The following is a 13,418-nucleotide window of genomic DNA, read 5'->3' as shown; positions in this document are numbered from 1 at the left end:
TCGTGTGAGAGTCACCCGGGTGGTACTGGTTTTGAAGGCATGAAGGGGTCGTGGAGAGCAGCTGAGGCTTGGCACTGTGAGAGGCCAAGAGAGGCCATTGGTGAAGTGCAGCCTCAAGAGCCAACTGAAGGCTGGGGATTAAATAGGTCATACAAGCCAGTAAGCAGCGCCCCTCCAAGGCATTGGCATCAGTTGTCTGCCTCCAGACTCCTGTCCTGCTTTAAGTGTCTGTCCAGGCTTCCCTCGGTGATGAACAGTGATGTGGAAGTGTAAGCCATATTAAAAGCCTTTGGTCGTGGTGTTTCATTACATCAGCAGTAACCCTAAGATTCAGGTTCTCATGGAGCCCACGCTGGCCTTAAACTTGAACTTGCTCTACAGCTGAGGATGGCTTTGTACTTCTGATCCTCCTGTCTCTGCCTCCTGAGTGCTAGGAAGATAGGCACCTGCCACAGTGTTCAGTTTACGGAGCTGGGATTGAACCCAGGACTTTGTGCATGCCGGGCAAGCCACATCCCCAGCTCCCAGGAAGGCATTTTGGAAGGAGCAAAAATGTATCCCTCATCTGACTGTCTCATGAAGAGTTCTATCAGGAGCAGTGTTTAAATGGCAGCCTAGCCAAAAGCAGCCCCAGGACTGGTGCTGGCACAGTCTGTGGTCTTGGCCAGCACATTCCCTGCAGTGTTCTTTTCCCGTGGCTTTGCCAGGTTCTTCTCCTTGGCTGGGATAGAAACCTCTGACATCATCAGATCCCATAGGGTGAAAGTCAGGCTGTGAGCCTGGATGTCCTAGTGAGAAGGACATCTTGGAATAGACCAGACAGTTCCCTGAATGGGACCTGTCCCTCCACTCAACTCCTTTAGAGTCTCCAGTTATGTCTAGAGCCTGCAGCCTCCATCTGAGACAGCTGGGCCCATACAATAACTTGCACCAAGTCCTCTTTCCTCCCTAGACAGAAATGGAGTAGTTTCTGATGGTCCTGGTCCTGACCCTTCAGTCTCAAGAGAGGCTGGGAGCAAGGACCTGCCAGCCTCCAGCCATATCACACTGTGTCTTGTGGACCTTTCTAGAAAGCTCTAGAAAAAGCCCATTCCCAAATACCCTCTGAGACTCAGGCTGGCGGTCCTATTTGTTCATAGGAACAATGATAGCTACATCATGGGAGTGGGCTTGCTTCGTGGTGGAGCTGATTCTTAAGCATGTTGAAGGCCAAAATAATGATAATAGCAAGAGCTTTCTCTGGGCATGGCGGCTCTGGCCTTTAAACACATCATTTGAAAGCTAGACACAGGTGGATCTCTGAGTTCGAGGCCAGCCTGGTCTACATAATGAGTTCAAGGAATACATAGTGAGGTTTTTTGGTTTTTCTTTTTTTGTTTTAAAGTGCTTTAGTTCCCGGCCTGGGTTAGATCAAGTGAGTTGAGCCAGCCTCCCCCTCCCCAGGTGATTGAGAAAGGTAGGAAGCCCTGGTGATTACAGGGAAGCCTCGCCTCCATTGTCCACTCCATTTGTTTGTTCATTGGCTCACTATGTAGCCCTGGATGGTCTGGAAGTCACTCTGTAGAACAGGATGCCTCAAACTCACAGAGATCTGCTTGGCTCTCTGTCTCCCTAGTGCTGGGATTAAAGACTGTTCCACTACACCCAGCCAACCACTAGATGTTCTTGTTTGTTTGTTTGGTTGGTTGGTTGGTTTTTATTTTTTTGAGACAGGGTTTCTCTGTGTAGCCCTGGCTGTCCTAGAACTCACTCTGTAGACCAGGCTGGCTTTGAACTCAGAGACCTACGAGCCTCTGCCCAAGTGCTGAGATTCAAAGCTAGAGCAACCATGCCTGGCTAATGTTTTTAAAGGACCTTTGAGACTTGTAGGCTGTCTCTGTCAATCTTCTACACTGGCCTCTAGAGTGCCTAAGACAGTAGCTATTCACCCTGTCGTACTCTTAGCTTGTCTAGGTTTTGGTTTTGCTTTGTTGTTTTCTGAGTGACTGTGGTGATGCTCAGGGCTCTCCAGACCTTTATTTGGCAGTGTGCCTTTGCATCAAGAGAAGACTTTGTTTTTTAACAGAGCTGGGGTTCGAAGGCACCTGCTGGTGCTACCCTCAGGGCCCGCTGGGCCTGGGGCGGGGCTGGAGAGGCGCAGAGGACCAGTTGTTTTTCCTGTTATCTGTAGAAAGGAAACAAAGTGGGAAGTGGAGTGTGCGGACTGTCAGTAGGCGGGCTGTCCCGCTGCGCGCCCCGCCTCTGGCTCACTGGCGCCTAGCCTTGGGGCTGCCAGCTCCGCGGGCCCAGCTGCTGGACCGGTAAGTGCTCTCCATGGGATTTAGCGCAGAAGTGAGGAGAAGACGGGATCGGAAGGTGGCGAAGGGGTTCGGGGCGTTCTCTCACATGCTCCCAGCAGGCACAGCCAGTGCGCGGTGACTTTGGGCGCCTCCTGGCGTCTGGCAAGGGGACAGTGGATCCCTCCAAGCCGGTCTGCGGGGACCCAGGCCTGAGCTATCCTGGGGTTTAGGATGTCCCCTGTACCAGCATCTCTCTTACACCTGTCTCTGTGCGCCCCGATCTCCGGACAGGGGCTCTCCAGCGGGCAGTGAGGTCCGTGTTATGTTCTAAGCGTAGTCCGCTGAGGCTGAGCTGGAGCAGGATCTCCGGGTTTGGCAGTCCAGGCGTGGGGACAGGGGAGCGTCAAGATCCTCTGCACCCTGGCCCTGCGGTCCTCTCAGCCTCTTCAGGAAGGGTCAGGACTGGCTAGGAGCAGACACTGACGTTTCTGGGCCCTCCTTCTCTCTCTCTCTCCCCACTGCCTGTGCAGCTTGCCGCAGAGTTTTGGACCCAGGCGAGGGCTAGATCACTACAGATCTGTGGCTGAGCCAGGGTTACGGCGGCAAAACCGCCTCCAGCTTTGCATTTCCGGACTTTTAAAAAAAAAATACTCTTGCCGGTAAATCAGCCTGAATGGGGCTTCTTTTTTTTTTTTTTTTAAAGTTTAGTTTCCTGTTCTTATTTATACTTCCTCCTCTGCACCTCATCCTTAAGAGATAGGGAGACCAACATGACCTTATGTAGGTCCCGGGATAGGGGTACTTCTAAGGTGGCCGTCCACTTTCCTGGCGGACAGGTAGAGACTCCAGAACCCAGGATGGGGACTAATGGCAGAAGAGGTCATGGGTACTCTGGGGTGGGAGTAGAGGCTGGGGATAGGCTTTGCAATGTCAGGGTGTGAAGCGTCCACATACCGGGGCCTCATCTAGCTCCCTTAAAAATCCCTCCAGTTTGCAGATGGAATGTGGGGTCCTCTGAGCAGCCCATTGGGTTTAGGCTCTGCCAGGAGCAGGGACCTGCCAGCTTGCAGCCTCACCAGTCAGTGGAGCTTGAAGCAGCAGGACTTAAAGACCCCCCCCAAATGCTCTCTAAGACTTGGGACACAGTCTTCGGTGTATATGGGATGAGTGGGGGGGGGGAGTTGAGAGAGAGATTGAGGTTGAGATTCCCCAGTCAGGAGTGGCTCACTCCCTCCAAAGGGACTTGCAAAGTAAGGACATAGTCTCTGTTCTCATTCCTGACACCACAGGTTCCCAGCAGTGCTGGTGCTTGGCTGTAGAATTCTACCATAGGGACTTTCTCCTACAAACTTGCCCTGCTGACACAAAAATCTGCTGCGGGTTCCATCCCTTCTCTGCTCAGCTGCATCGGAACTGATGCTCACTAAGGTCCCACCAGAACTAGAGGCTATGCTAAGAACAAGGCAGGTAAGGAGACTACAGGCTTCTGGGGATGGGTGCAGGAGGGACTGGGGTCTACAAATAGAGGATCCTGAGTGGTTCTGGTTGCAGAGGGTTTGCTTCCTGCGTTTCTGTGTTTTTCTTCAACTGCACAGTAGGAGAGGGAAGTGAATGTACAATGTATGAAGCAATTCTCCCTTTGGCTGCTCTTTTCAAAATTACTGTTGTTTGGAGCAGTTCCCCAGTTCACCTCTGTGGGTCCAGAGCCCCAGCAAATGTCTCATTTAGATGGGACCTTAAGAAAGCTTCCGTGGCTCGTCAGGGAACCAGTGCTTCCCAAGAGGTCTGATAGTAGGGCTGGTCCGAAGGCGAGTGCCCCTGGAGGATGGGCAAGGAGAGAGGTCTGAACAGGGCACGTGTTACAGTAATGAATGACTAGCCTGGAGGACAGCAGGAGCCTGGCTTGTTTTGGCAGTGAGAAAAACACCAGCTTTATCTGGAATGGGCGCTCACTGCAGATCTCTGCTCAGTCCTGCTGTTCAGTGATCAGACTGAATGGTCATTGAAGTGGCTGGTGGAATTCCCCAGCCATCATAACAGAAACGCTGCCATTTTCAAGGTGGAAAAAAACCATCAACCGGGAACCTCCCTGAGCTCTCTTTGCACCCAAACACCGTGTGTGACTTTCTGTGGGGTGCGCCAGAATACAGCTCACTTTGCTCTCCCCCCAGGGCCAGGGCCGTCCCTGGGGCCTAAGAAAGTTCCCCTTCCGGTTGAATATGCATGCAAACCCTCAAGGCTTTGAGGATGGGTGAGGGTCAGGCTGCTGCTGGAGAAGGTGCTTGGGAAGGTGCTGGCTGTGCTCCATATGTGGCACACCGCTGATGGATGTGGCAGCTACAACCAGGAGCTCCACTCCGGAGGGGAAAATTAATTCCATTTTCAGAGAACTGGAGGAGGAGGAGGGTAGGGAGTACTGGGAGTGGGGAACTGAGGAGAGACCCAGAAGGGAGCACCTTGCTTGGGGTTCAGGTCCTATTGGGATGCTGTGTTGGTTCCTGTGGCAGCTGTACCAAAGGATCAACAGTTTGAATCCTTAAAAAACAACAGATTTTGGTTCTCCTGGCTGCTGTGTCCCTATGTGCCTTTTGTGTGTTCTAGCCTCAGTATCCATACTGATAACAGGAACGTTCGCTCACAATCATCTATTGACCTGTGTGTTAAATTGCACACAGCCAGCGGTGGTGGCGCAGGCCTCCATGCACTTGGGAGGGTGAGGCAGGCTGATCATTGAGAGTTCGAGGCCAGCCTGGTCTACAAACTGAGTTCCAGGACCACCAAGGCTACACAGAGAAACTCTGTCTCAAAAACAAACAAACAAATAAACAGATTTCTGTTCAGGAACCACAAGTTTGAAGTCAGAGTCACAGCAGGCCCGTGTCTCCTCCAGGACCTTAGTAGGGTAGAACTTGCCTCTCTGAGCTGCCAATGGCTCCAAGAGGCCCTGGCTCATAGGCCTCTGTCCTCATATGGCTATCTCCTCCCGTATGTGTGGTTTGTTGTGTCTCTTGTAAGAACCCTTGCAGCAGGAAGTCATTTTGAATTTCATTAGTTAAAGTCCTTTAACTAATTAAAGTCATTAGTCATAAAGTCATTCTTTAACTTATATATGCAAAAATCCTTTCTCAAGAGCTGGGGAGATGGTTTGGTGGAACACACTTTACCTGAGTTCTAGCCAAAGAGCCCTTGTTTAGAAACAACAATGGAAACCACCCTAGGTGTGTAACAGCCCCAACAGTGGGAATAACTACAAAGATTGGTGATAGATAAATACCTAACCTGTGAGCTCTAGGCCAAGGAGAAACCCTGTTTTGGTCTGGCGTGATTGGTCTGGCGTGATGGCTCGGCAGGAGAAGGGGCTTGCTGCTCAAAGATGCAAGCGTGATGACCCAGAACCCAGATTAATAGAAAAGGAGAAAACTGTCTCCATAAAGTTATATTCTGACCTCCATGTCTGTGCTGCGGCACGCCCCACACCATGCACATATGGAATAATAATAATAATAATAAACAATAATAATAAATAGGGGGCTGGAGAGATGGGTCAGTGAAGCATAGCACCTATTGCTCTTCTAGAGAACCAGAGTTTGGTTCCCAGCACCCACCTGGGGCAGCTCATAGAATCCTGTAACTACCCCGTCCACAGGAGCCAATGCCCCTTCTGGCTTCCACAGGCCCTGAACTCATGGCGTATACTCTCAGACACATCCATATCAATTTTTTAAAAAATCTTCTGGTTTTTATTTCTTTCTTTGTTGGTGGTTGTTTGTTTTTCGAGACAGGGTTTCTCTGTGTAGCCCTGGAACTCACTCTGTAGACCAGGTTGGCCTCCAACTTCGAGATCCACCTGCCTCTGCCTCCCAAGTGCTAGAATGAAAGTTGTACATCATTTCTACCCAGCCAAAAAAAATTTTAGAGCCGGGCGTGGTGGCGCACGCCTTTAATCCCAGCACTCGGGAGGCAGAGGCAGGCGGATTTCTGAGTTCAGGGCCAGCCTGGTCTACAAAGTGAGTTCCAGGACAGCCAGGGCTATACAGAGAAACCCTGTCTCGAAAAATCAAAAAAAAAAAAAAAAAAAAAAAAAAAAAAACAAAAAAAAAAAATTTTTAAATATTAAATAATAATACCCTATCTGCCAGGTGGTGGTGGTGCACACTTTTAATCCCAGTATCCTGGAGGCAGAGGCAGGTGGATCTATGTGAGTTCAAGGCCAGCCTGGTCTGCAAAGTGAGTTCCAGGGTATCTGAGGCTATACAGAGAAACCAAAAATAAATACATAAATAATACCCTGTCTTAAAATAAGGTGGACAGTGTAGCTGAGGATTAGTAGTACCGGGGTCTTTGTCCAGCCTATATACAGGGGTGTGTGCACACACACACACACACACACACACACACACACACACGTGTACTTCCAAACACATTTTTTTTTTTCAATCAATGGCGAGATTCGAGGGCAAAGGCACCCTTGAGAGCCACCGGCCAGCTCACCAGAGCAAAGGGAGTATTCTGTATAACTTCCAAGGAAGAAGCTGGTGTTGTCTTCCTACTCCTGCCCTGCCCTGTCTCTTCTGCAGGGTGACCTTAGGCTGCTATTTCGGTTCCCAGTGATCTCTGCTGAGCTACTGTCCCAAGTATCCCTCCTGCTTCCCTTTCCCTGGCTTTTCGACCGGCATCAGCTTTCTAGTGTACCCTTCCGTCCTTCTCTTTCCTGTACCCCTCTCAATCTCGGCACCTGCTAGCTTGGTGCCTTCTCTATGGCCAGAGGAGGTGACAGTAGCTCCTCTCTTTGCGGCTGAGTCCCCCCATGTCTTCCGTGGGGACTGTAATTTGCCTGATAGAGATTTCCTGAGATGTGGCGTGTGGTCTTTGAAGGGAATTGGGGAGCCCCCGTTACTGCCTGCAGGAAGCAAGAGGGACCGTGATGACATCAGAGGCTCTCTCGACTGTACATGAGACATTGCTTTTCTTGTTGTGGAGACTGGAGCAGTGTGTTCTTAACAGGGGAGGGAAAGCATACCCTGTCGTTGACACTTTGGGAGGGGATGACAGCCCCACCAGGGTGAGGATGCAGCAGTCCCTAAGCAGGGCAGGGCAGGGCAGGGCAGGGCAGGATTACTCCATAGTGTGTGGAGCCCAGGCTTTTCCTGGGAGCCAAGCTACCTTGCTGAGAGTGGCAGCCTCCAGCACAGAACTAGGTTTCAGCTTCATCTGCTCTTTAAAAATAATTTTGCGGGCTGGTGAGATGGCTCAGTGGGTAAGAGCACCTGACTGCTCTTCCGAAGGTCCGAAGTTCAAATCCCAGCAACCACATGGTGGCTCACAACCACCCGTAATGAGATCTGATGCCCTCTTCTGGTGCATCTGAAGACAACTACAGTGCATTACATGTAATAAATAAATTAATTAAAAAAAAATAATTTTGCTGGACCGGGCAGTGGTGGCACATACCTTTAATCCCAGCACCTGATAGAGACAGGTGGATCTCTGAGTTCGAGGTCATCCTGGTTTAACAGAGTGAGTTCCAGGGCACCCAGGGCTACACAGAGAAACCCTGTCTCGAAAACAAACAAACACCCAAAACAACAACAAAAAAGTTCTTCTTGTTTTTAAGTTATTTGTATGTGTATGTGTGGATGGGTAGTGCTGGCACGGTATCCCCCGTAGAGCTAGTGTTAAGGTGATGTGAGCCGCCATGTGTGGGTGCTGAGACCTGACCGGTTCCCTCCAAGAGTGGTATGTGTCCTTAACCACTGAGCCATCTTTCCAGTCTTTTTTCTTCTTGCTGAGTAACCTTGGGCTAACTGCCTAACCTGAACCTCAGAGGCAATATCAGTTTTTAGAATTTCATGAATGGGTAAAGGAACCAGACACAGCAAGACAGATGTTATCTGAAATGGAGCCAGGAGAGACCTCTCTACCCCAAACGTGAACTCCCCCTTCCCCACCCACTTTAGCCCCTGATAACTGCTCTCTTGTCTTTAAGACCTTGACAACTCCAGCTACCTCATGTAATTCAATAATATCGAGTAATACGGCCTCATCTTTTAGACAGGGTCTCCGGGAGCTCAGGTTGGCTTCGAACTGACTACATAGCCGAGGGTGGCCTTGAACTCCTGATCTCCTTGATGATAGGCTTCATTCACCATGCCCACCTAGGCAAGTGGTTTAGTGTTTGGCTGTGTGTGTGTTTGTGTGTGTGTGTGTGTGTATGCATGCATGTGTATTTAGGTGGACACTTGTGGAGGCCAGAAGACAACACAGCTGTCTATCATTCTTTCTCCTTTATTCCCTTAAGACAGCATCTCAGCCAGGCAGTGTTGGGCGCACCCCTTTAATCCCAGCACTCGGGAGACAGAGGCAGGCGGATCTCTGAGTTCCAGGCCAGCCTGGTCTACAGAGGGACAGGCAGGGTCCCTCGATGAACCTGAGACTGGGCATTTCTATTAGACTCCCTGGACACTGAGCTTGTGGGATCCATATCTCTCTCCCCACCAACAGCAGGCTTGTGGGCACTCTTACCCGTGGCCGGCTTTGACGTGGCCGCTGGGAATTCGAGCTCAGGTGCTCCTGTTTGCACAGTGAGCACTTGTACCCACCGAGCCGCCTTCCTAATCCCCTGTAATTGATTTTTTGCATTTTGTAGCCTAACGGTTTTCTAGGTTACTTCCTACCCTAGTGGTCCTTTGTGTGGCTCGCGTCTCTAAAGCAGGGATGCCGGAGGCTCTGAGGAGACCTTCAGGGAGAGGGGCTCATGCCGCACCCACCCCACAGTCCCTATCCCCAAATCTACAACTAACATTTTTCAGGCACGTGGCCTTTCTCATACTCTGAAATGATTACATCAGAGACAACGTGTTTCTGTCTCTAGAAGCTAAGTGGCTATACAACAGCTCCAAGACCCTCTCTATCCCTGAATATCAAGGAGAGACTTGTCTCGCTAACCCTCTTAAAGGTAGTCATTTACGATGTATTTCTGTATTGCTGGCTAGTTTAAGGAGCTTGCCTTCTGGAGTGGGTTGAGTTCACATTACAGCCTTGTCCTCTCTCCTGGCTGGGTGGCCTCTGGAAGCTTGCTTGACTCCTCAGGTGTTCTGTTTCCTCTGTAAAATAAAGCTGATGGGATCAGCTCCAAGGTAGAGTAGTAAGTAAGTGAGGCGAATTAGGTTAGAATCGCTTAGCACGCAGTGCCTGTCAGCTGTTCCTAATTATCATTTGCTTCAAGTCGCCGGTTTGCTCTCAAGATTCCTCTTGCTCGAACAAGGAGAAATGGTAGACCCTTAGACCCTTAAGCCAAAGGGAGACTGACTGACTTCCACGGAGACATCAGCTGCCAAGGAGGTCCGTGATCTTAGAAGACAGGCCGGCAAAGCCTTTCTGTCCAAATGGACTATCCCCTTGGTTCGACCTTGGCTGCCTGGCTGGACTTGGGTGGTGGTGGTTCTGGGCCATGGAAACAAGCCTGTGGTGGGACAGTGTGTGCCTTCCAGAGTAGATGAAGGGTTCTGCTGCAGCCTGGATTCCCCTGTGGTCTTGCAGCCTCTGAGGTGTGGAAAGTACAGATAAAGATTATGACTGGCTCTTGTCAGGAGCAGAATTCATCTCGGGAACTGTTCTACTCTTTGCACGCACACACCTCATTGTGCGGTTTGAGAAACCCAGGTCGGGGCTGGGATGTTAGTAGGTGGGGTGTCTGCCTAGCACGCCAGAAGCCCTGCATTTCTTCTTCCCACCACTGCATAAGCCTGGCACGGTGGCGCACTCCTGTAACGCCAGAACTTGGGGCATGGACACACAGGAGGATCAGAATTTCAAGGTCACCCTTGGCTACATAGCCAGTTTGAAGCTGTCTTAGGTTACAGGAAACCCTGTCTCAAGATAAAAACAGAACAGATAAACTAAAGCAGCCCTAGAAATGACCCAGGGACTTCAGAAACCAGAATCTGGGACGTGGGCACCTGGCTTTTTGCCCACGGTGCTGTTTACTGAAGGACCCCCACCCCCTCCGCCCCCAACACTTTGTTTGTTTGTTTTGTTTGTTTTGTTTGTCTTCTGTTTTCACTGCTAGGGACAGACCTCAGGGCTTTTTGCACATTCTAGGCAAGCTGTCTGCTACCGAACCACACCCCTAGCTCTCCTAAAGCCCTTTATTTTATGTTCAAAGGATCTTACTTTTTAACTGTGGGTGTGTGGGTGGGTGGATGAGTGGGTATGTGCCCTGAAAGGCCAGAGGCATCACATCAGAGGTGGAGCTCCAAGACAGCTGGGAGCTGCCCGACACAGTTTCTGCGGACTGAACTCTGGTCCTCTGCAAAAGCAATATGTACTCCTAACTACTGAGCCATCTCTCCAGCCCACTGAAGCCTTCTAATGGCCCCTGATTCCATCTCAAGTGGGCCAGGGCAGCCTCAAGTGGGCAGGGCGTACCACACGATGTATGCGCAGGTGTGCAGGTGTTCCTCTTTGAGGCTGACCTGTTGCAATTAAAGGAAGTGCATAAAACCAGGATCTTGTTCTCAGATAATCTGCTTCATGAGAAATTTCTTCAGGGGGAAACCCACCAAATTCCCCTACTACCCCCACTTACTTCTCCATGTAAAAGCATTCCAAACAAAAAAAAACAAAATAATCGACTTTCAGAGTCGATAAAAGGACAGTGTGTGCCTCTGCTTCTGAGGGCTCCCGCTTCAGGGGTGAATCACCCTCCGTGGGCTTTACCGCCTGTTGTGTGCCATGACAGATATTTGAGTGAGACAACGCATCTGTCATTTGGAAACCAGTGAAGTGTGATTTGTTTTCTTCAGCCAAGTAAGGCACGAGTGGTCTAACGAGTGGCCGTGGCCTAAGACACTCCAGGTTTCAGGTGTCTGGTGGGCTTGGTGGGCTGTGCTTGGCAGAAGTGGATGGAAACAGCTTCTCATTAGTAGTGTTTAGAGCAAGGACCTCGGAATTAAACAGATGAAGGCTAGCAATTTAGCTCAGTGGGACAGAGCATTTGCTAAGCGTGTCTGAGGTCCTAGGCTTGATCCTTAGCATTGAAAACGAGAGAGAGAAAAGAGAGAGAGAGAGAGAGAGAGAGAGAGAGAGAGAGAGAAAAGAGAGAGAGAGAGAGAGAGAGAGAGAGAGAGAGAGAGAGAGAGAGAGAGAAAGANTGAATATTAGAGCTGGTGGAATTGCTCAGTGGTTAGGGGTGCTTGCTGCCAAGTCTTTTTTGTTTTTATTTATTTTTTTTAAAATTTTTTTTTACATTTATTTATTTATTTATTATATGTAAGTACACTGTAGCTGTGTTCAGACACACCAGAAGAGGGCATCAGATCTCATTACGGGTGGATGTGAACCACCATGTGGTTGCTGGGATTTGAACTTCGGACCTTTGGAAGAACAGTCTGGTGCTCTTATCCACTGAGCCATCTCACCAGCCCTCTTTTTTGTTTTTAAAGATTTATTATTAAATCTAAGTACAGTGTAGCTGTCTTCAGATGCACCAGAAGAGGGAGTCAGATCTCGTTATGGACGGTTGTGAGCCACCATGTGGTTGCTGGGATTTGAACTCAGGACCTTCGGAAGAGCAGTCGGTGCTCTTAACCACAGAGCCATCTCTCCAGCCCACTGCCTAGTCTTATGACCTGATTTGTTCCCTAGAAATGCATGATGGGAAGAGAGGATGTTTTCCCATAAGTTTTCCTCTGACTTCCACTGGGTCAGTGGCATCCTCATGTCTGTACACACACACATGCATACACATAGATAACTGTAATCTTAAAAAAAAAAAATTGGACTGGTGGGCTGGGCATAACAGCAAACACCTGTAGTCCTGGCACTCTAGAGGCCGAGGCAAGAGGATCACAAGTTCGATGCTAACCTAGGCTACTTGGCAAGAAGCAGGTGGTTCCTATACTTAGATACTTAACATGTTATGTGATCTTGATGAGTGTGAAAACAAGATTTCATCTGAAAAGCTGGGACTCCACTAGTCTGTCCTGAGGATCAGACCTAAGTGAACCTTGTGCAGCTTCCGGACCCATGAAAAGCTCGAAATTTTCCGCTACTGTGAACTCTGAATCTTAGCGGCCCACAGTGTGGGAAGGAGTAGGGTTCGATTATCAGCCTTTTGTAACTCGATTGTGTGCCTGAGATGATGTCCGCCTCTGTAGCTGTAAGGCATGGACGGACTGCTTCAGAAACGGCCACCCGGGACCCCCGAGCACGAACGAGACTGTGGGAAGAAGCTGGGGCACTGGCGGAGCTGGCAGGAACCTCGATCCCGATGGACCAGTCTTCTCCGACTTTCCCAGCCGCTTCTCCGGCCAGAGATGTTCTGTGTAATCCCAGTCCCTGACCGAATTCCACCCTCACCGTGACCTTGCTTTGAAGCTTCGAGCCCTATTTTAAAACTGACATTAATTTTACATTCTCTTCCATGATACGTGTATGTTTATTTTACTATAGAGAATATTTCTCTCTACTTTGAGGCAAATTGCTACTCCGGAGAGATGTTTATGCGTTCTTCTGTGGCTTCCTCTGCTCCCAGCAAGTGACACTAATCTTAGTTTGAGAACATGAGGATTATGAATGGGAGACAGAATTTTGACCAAAATAAAAGAATATATATATATATTTTTTTCTCTCGTGTGTAAGCGTGTGGGATGTGTGCACATGTATGTACACAGGTTCTCACGGATTGGGGTGGGGCTGTATGCACGTGCAAATATGTGAGAGCCTCCGTGGCAGCCTGGGGTTTCTTTCCGGAGTATTCTCAAATGCTTTTCACTTAGTCACATTGAAACAGGCTCTCTCAATCGAACCCAGAGCTCATCCGCTGGGCAGTCTGCTTGCTCTGGGGGAGTCTCCTGCATTTGCCTTTTGGCCACTGAAATTACAAGGCAGCCTGCGATGCTGGCCCGCCATTTACATGGCCTCTAGAACCCAAACTTTGGTCTGTGAACTTGGGAGGCAAACTCTTTACCTGCTGAACTATCTCCTTAGTCCAAGAAACACAGCTTATTTATTTATTTATTTATTTTAAGATTTATTTCTTTTGCCGGGCGTGGTGGCGCACGCCTTTAATCCCAGCACTCGGGAGGCAGAGGCAGGCGGATTTCTGAGTTCGAGGCCAGCCTGGTCTACAAAGTGAGT

The 13,418-nt window shown here is 49.6% G+C and overlaps 1 protein-coding gene across 2 annotated transcripts in view; it reads left to right on the top strand.

Annotated features, from left to right (window-relative positions):
* Positions 1-2,050: 2,050 nt before the first annotated feature.
* Positions 2,051-13,418, top strand: part of Pik3cd (phosphatidylinositol-4,5-bisphosphate 3-kinase catalytic subunit delta) — a 52,297-nt gene continuing 40,929 nt past the window's right edge. For both annotated transcript variants that reach the window (XM_021159325.2, XM_029476411.1), the window contains exons 1-2: positions 2,051-2,300; positions 3,569-3,746. The gene's annotated coding sequence lies outside the window, so the exon portion shown is untranslated. The remainder of the gene's footprint in view (positions 2,301-3,568; positions 3,747-13,418) is intronic.

The sequence above is a fragment of the Mus caroli genome, chromosome 4, assembly GCF_900094665.2.
Source record: "Mus caroli chromosome 4, CAROLI_EIJ_v1.1, whole genome shotgun sequence".
Taxonomy (NCBI): domain Eukaryota; kingdom Metazoa; phylum Chordata; class Mammalia; order Rodentia; family Muridae; genus Mus; species Mus caroli.
Note: the sequence above shows the minus strand (reverse complement) of the source record. Positions and strands in the feature narration are given on the sequence as shown.